This window comes from Tupaia chinensis, unplaced genomic scaffold (assembly GCF_000334495.1).
Source record: "Tupaia chinensis unplaced genomic scaffold, TupChi_1.0 Scaffold000316_1, whole genome shotgun sequence".
Lineage (NCBI taxonomy): Eukaryota > Metazoa > Chordata > Mammalia > Scandentia > Tupaiidae > Tupaia > Tupaia belangeri.
Window position 1 is genome coordinate 8,453,135 of NW_006159809.1, and position 5,777 is coordinate 8,458,911.

A 5,777-nucleotide genomic window follows, 5' to 3' on the forward strand; every position below is an offset into this window, starting at 1 on the left:
GGGGGGGGGGGGGGGATAAGGAGCCTCATCCATTAAACACTAAGTGCTCTGTGGTCTGGCTTGACTTACACTCCAAATTGCTTTCAGAGAAAAATGATCCCTAATGAAATATAAGAGTGTCTGTCGGGGCCAGCAGGTGGCGTAATGGTTATGTAGCTGGACTCCCACACAGTTGACTGCAGTTCAAGTCCTGGACCCAGTAGCTTGAAACTCATGCAGGTGCCTGTGTGGGGTTGCCCCAAATCCTGAGAGAACAGAGGAGAAGGGATTTCATAGTTATCCCCCCGAGAGGGTGATTTCTCACTTTCTGTCTCTTTGTCTCTGTTTCTGGGGAGCACACACACCCTATAGCAAAAATCTCTCAAAAAAAAAAGAATGTCTGTAAGGAAAATTCACAGGTGCCCTCCATTCAGTAGTTGTGCATACACGTACGTGCGCACATACGTGTGTGTACACCCCCAAATCAACAGAAATCTGACCTGAGCTGAATGTGGAGGGGATGTGGCCTTGGCCAGACAGGGCTCTGGGCAGTCAGCCAGTCCTGCTTGCTCTTCCACCTCTCAGGCTCCTGAGAATGTCCTGCACCTAAGGAGCTAGGGCTTGTCTATCAGTACAGTTGGTTGCAATGGAAGGGGGGGGGGTATCCTGGAACTGAGGGGCATGAGGTGGATAAACTGGAGGAGCCACCCTATCCAGCCTTCCCACTGTTAGCTGCGAGAGCAGATGCCCAGTTTCCAAGGAAGGCCTGGTTCCCCAGGAGCCACAAACAATTCCAGACAGCTCGCAGACGACTTCCATCGGCTTTGGCAGCCCCGAAAGTCGGCAGATCGTTTGACCAGCCTCAAAGTCTGGTCAAAGACTTGTCAAAAGACTAAGGCCCTGCCTCTGCATACTCAAGTCCTGGAACCTTAATAACAAAGTTCCTGCGTGCCAGGTAGAAGGGGGTAAGAAACTAGGGAAAAGATTCAAGTTTTCAAAAGTGAGTGAAGAATGACAAGGTAAAATGTAAGCGGTGTCCCAGGGAATACTGCCTCAATCCTTTTTTAAATGCCCACGCCCAGCACACGGACTCAGTAACCGGCGTGGTCTCTGGCTGGCAACCCCAGCTACACAGGCTGCTGCGGGCGTCCCCCTGGACGGTGCTGGTGGGCAAGAACCGCGTTTGCCTCCCTCTGCCCACCGCGGTCTCAAGCCCAGGCTATTCCCCCACCCTGCCGGCGGCTCAGGCTTCGCCCGCAATCTGGCAGGAATCCAGGGCGCGGCGTCCGCTTCCCGGAGCCCAGGACCCCTGCCCGGAGTCCCCTTACCTCTCTGCCTAGATAGGGCTGCTGCTCGTCCGCTGAGCCGCAGAGATCACACCCTGTCGGGGCCGGGAAACGGGTCTTACTCCGGGCGGATCCGCCCTACTTCGGGGTGGAGACTGAGCCCAAGTTCCTGGTTGTCCCACTGGCCACGGGACCGGAAAATCCCTTTAAGGCGGATCGCACCTGGAGTCCTGGCTCCGCGCGTTCGGCACCGCCCGCCCTGCTCGTGCCCCGAGTGGTAGCCGTTGGGCACTCGGGCGCCCCGACGGCCCTGCACCTTAGGAGGGCCGAGTCCCCGACCACGCCCGCTCCCTCCCGGCGCCGGCCACGCCCAGCGCAGCTCCGAGCCCGGAGTCTCGAGTCCCGTGGCGAATCAATGCTTCCTTCTAGGGAACTGCGCTTTCTCAAGAGCCGGCCCTGCTCCGGAAGAAAGTGAAATCCGAATGGCTCAGGGCATTTCTCTATTTCCCATAAAAGCAGATTCCAACAAGTTTCCAACAGCTCCACAGCTCCTCGAGGAAAACAGTTCCCCCTCCCCGCGCGCCCCGCATCTGGAGCAACCTTTGGGAACGGCAGTTACGCGCAGCCGCGCCCGGCCGGTCTTCAGCAAAGTACCAGGGTTTAGGTCCTGCCAGTAGCTCCGGGTTTGGTTGGGCCTGGGCGCAGCGTCTCGCTCCCGGAATAGTTGTGGATGTTCATATGCACTTCGTCTGCTGGACCCAGGCCTCTTGAAGCCGCAGTCTGGGTGTGGGTCTACGGCACCCGCGTCCAGTGCTGTTCTGGAGCACACAGGTGCTCAGTTAATGCTCGCGGGGATGAATCTATTGAGACTACAGGCAAATCGACTTTATGTAACAAAGGTTAGGGAAACTATGTTTGCTATCCAACAGACCAAAAGCTAGTGGTTAGCGCTCTTAAGTAGACAGGTAACATGAAATTATTTCATTAAGAGCTAGCTCTGGCTGGCCCCGGAGCAGTAGTGGTTAAGGGAGCTGGATCCTATCCCGCGTGGACTACCATGGTTGGAATCCCCCACTCAGTGACTGGAAAAACACGCCAGGAGCTGTGCAAGTGTGTCTAAATTCCCTGCAGGATGGGGAAACAGAGGAGGTATTGCCAGGTGACCATGCCCCATTTTAGCGAGGGTACTTTCTCCCTCTCTGTGTCTCTGTCTGGCACCCTGTGGCAATTACAAAGAAAAAAGAGAAAAAAGAAAGAAAGAAAGAAAGAAAGAAAGAAAGAAAGAAAGAAAGAAAGAAAGGAAGGAAGGAAGGAAGGAAGGAAGGAAGGAAGAAAGAAAGAAAAGAGGTGGTTAGGGTGCCTACTCTTCACCGGAGAAAGTGGGGCTGGCCATGCCACCAGCCTTTCTCCATTCTCCTCTCAGGCTTTTAGGCACGTGCACACAAGCAGCCTGGGACTGGAACCTTGGTCAGCCATGTGGGAATCTGGCCCTTAACCACCACATCACTTGCTGGCTCCAAAGAGGCCGTTTAACATGGTTAAGAGCATTGCTTTTAGGATCAGCCCAATTTGGATTCTAAACCTGGTTCTGTGCATTTTGTCTGCTTGGTAACTTAAGTTTCTGAGCTTCAGCTTGTGAACTAAAGTTGAAATAAAATTAAGATGAGAAATTTTAGGGGAAAGAAAAGAAATATGAATTATTTCTCTCGGGACTAACCAGTGTGATGGTGGGGGCACCTGGTCCCACATGACTGACTGCGTGGTTTGAGTCCTGGACCCAGTGGCTTGAGAAACATGCCAGAGGTGTGTGCGTGTGGATATCCAAAATCCAGAAAGGAGATATGGAATAGATTGGATTGCAGCATGGCCATCCCCCCGGAGGGTGCTTTCTCACTTTCTTTCTCTGTCTCTCTCCTGTCAGCACACATGCCTTCTAGCAAAAATATTTTTTAAAAAATTATTTGTTTCTTCAGAAAGACTAGAGAGACTATTGCAACCCCTGAAAAATAACACTTAGGCTACCAGGGAAGATAGGAGCGTACAGATGCTGTCAGTTCCCTGTGGAGATAACGTCTCCTAGGCGGTCCGTCCTCTCACTGCCCATAGCTGCCTCTCCCCTGACAACTGCCCTCAGACCAGGTGGGGAGCCACAGTCAGAGGCTAAATTTTATGGGATTTACAAAAGGCCAGGAACAGGGCAGGCAGTGGCATTAAAGTACCACAACTCAACCCACCTGGGAAAGATCCTGGGTTTGTATTCTAGGACCTTCTGGGCACTCCGGGTATGTGAATATCAAAGACCCAGGGCGACAGAGACTGGGAATGGATTGCAGCCAGAAGAACCTATCGGAGGGGCCTCTCTCTCACACATGGAAGAAATAAATAAATAGACTTAAAAAAAAAAACCCAAAGATAAATCAGGGTACCCTTCACATTCTGGGGCTCCATGGGATCAGACTGAGGCTAACCTACAGGGGAACCCAGGTCCACGTCTTTGTTCGGCTTCTCCTGGGCCTTCTCCCACTTTCCTCCCTTCTAAGGATACCCTCACTAAAGCACTGGCCCAAGAATCCCCAAGTCAGATTCTGCTTCTAGGGAACCTAATCCAAGACAGGAGATTTAAAAAGTTAACATAATTGTCAAAATTAAAGATTCAATGAACTCTTTAAGTGAAAGATAGCAGAATGAACACATGCATCTGAGATAGGAGCTGGACCTCACTTACAGGTAGATAGGGTAAGGGCCCCAAAAGGAAGTCACTATGTTTTTCTTTTTAATGAAACGTCTGTGTTTTTCCTTTATGGTCTGATTAATGTACAACATATATCCCTTTTACATGGCTCTAAAAAATTCACAACTCCTTCCTAAAAAGGCAGAATATAGGGATACTGAGCACACAGACAGGATAAGGCCAAGATGGAGTCACAGTGGCTATGTTTTCACAGCCAAGAACCCGGCTGTATTGAGACTGAAGCAACTGTAGCTAAGGGCAACGGTTTCTATTCAGTAGCCGTATTCTGACAGGAAGGATGCTATGGTCTGCTGACCCTTCAAAGGATGGGGTACTAAATCACTCAGACTACCACTTACAAACACTTTCTAAACCCCACTTCCTCATCAGAAAGCCAGCCCATTGCTCAGACTCCAGATAAAACCCCCTCACCTCCAGCTCTTCTTTGGAAACCCATTCAGACCTCCTTCCATCGCATCAGGAGCTTTTTTCCCCTCCCTAATTCCACTTCCCTCTCCTCTGTGTCCACGTCTCTAATCCTTCATGAGTGTAGGACAAGAACCGACATGGGAGTGGGGTCTGATCACCCAACACTCCTGCCTCACATTTACCTCAGATCCTTCTTGAAATCCAATGAAAGCAAGGGTCGATTATTTTGTTTGTTGTTTTGTTTGTTTGCTTGTTTTATTTCACAAGGAAGGAGAACAAGAGAGGAAATTTTCAGAAAATTTCAGAACCCAGAGAAGAGACAGATAGGTGAGACAACTGATTGAGACCATTGATTTAGCAGACCTGAGAAAGCGGGCACCTAAGCCAGGTGTAGAGAGATCCAAGAAGCAACCTGGCAGTGCAGCATTTCCCAGGGTACAGAGGAGTTTGCTGCCCCAGGAGCTCCTGAAAGTAGATGTTTAGGTAAGATTGAAAACAGGAGGGGTTGAGGAAGGGCCAGGCCCTTGAACCAGAGTCTATTTGATTCAGAACAATAGTTATCTTGTGTCCTTTTTTACTCTCCTAATGTCTTTGGATGAACAGAAGCTCTTAAGTTTAATACAACTCAATTCGTATTTTTTTCCTGTGTAGTTAGTACATTTTGTGTCCTGTTAGAGAATATTTACCCACCATTTGGTCATGAAGACATTCACCTATGTCATTTTCTCCTTCTGTTTTTGTTTTTTAAGATTTTTGCCATAGAGCACATGTGCTCGCCAGAGATACAGAGAGAAAGAAAGAGAGAAATCCCTCCCTGGGCGATGGCCATGCTACAGTCCCTTCTTCTCCACTCTCCTCCTGGGCTTTTGGGCACACACACGTACACATTGCCATCGTGAGTTTCAAGCCACTGGGTTCAGGGCATGAACCACAGTCGACCATGTGGAAGTCCAGCACCTTAACCACCCCTACACCTATGTCTTCTTCTAAAATCTTTATTGTTTTTCCTTTCATAGTTGGATCTCCAATCAATCTGTAATTGATTATCATTTAGACAGGTATCAAGAGTCATTATTTTTTTAAATTTTTTAAAGAATTCTTTTATTGGGACCAGCAGTTAGCGTAATGGCTATGTTGCTGGACTCCCATGTAGGCGACCGCAGTTCCCGTTCTGGACCCGGTGGCTTAAAAATCATGCTGGGTGCGTGTGCGCGAGGGCCCAGGATCCCGAGAGGAGAACGGCATGGCCAGCCCCCCTGGGGGGTGATTTCTCGCTTTCTGTCTGTCTCTCTCTGTCTGGCGAGCGCACACGCACTATAGCAAAAACCTCTCCAAAAAGAGAAAAAAAAAAA

At 49.8% G+C, this 5,777-nt stretch overlaps 1 protein-coding gene across 1 annotated transcript in view; it reads right to left on the bottom strand.

Annotated features, from left to right (window-relative positions):
• ANXA4 (annexin A4) overlaps positions 1-1,571 on the bottom strand; it is a 75,165-nt gene extending 73,594 nt beyond the window's left edge. The window contains exon 1 of the mRNA XM_006151284.3: positions 1,308-1,571. The gene's annotated coding sequence lies outside the window, so the exon portion shown is untranslated. The remainder of the gene's footprint in view (positions 1-1,307) is intronic.
• Between the last annotated feature and the right edge of the window lie 4,206 nt (positions 1,572-5,777).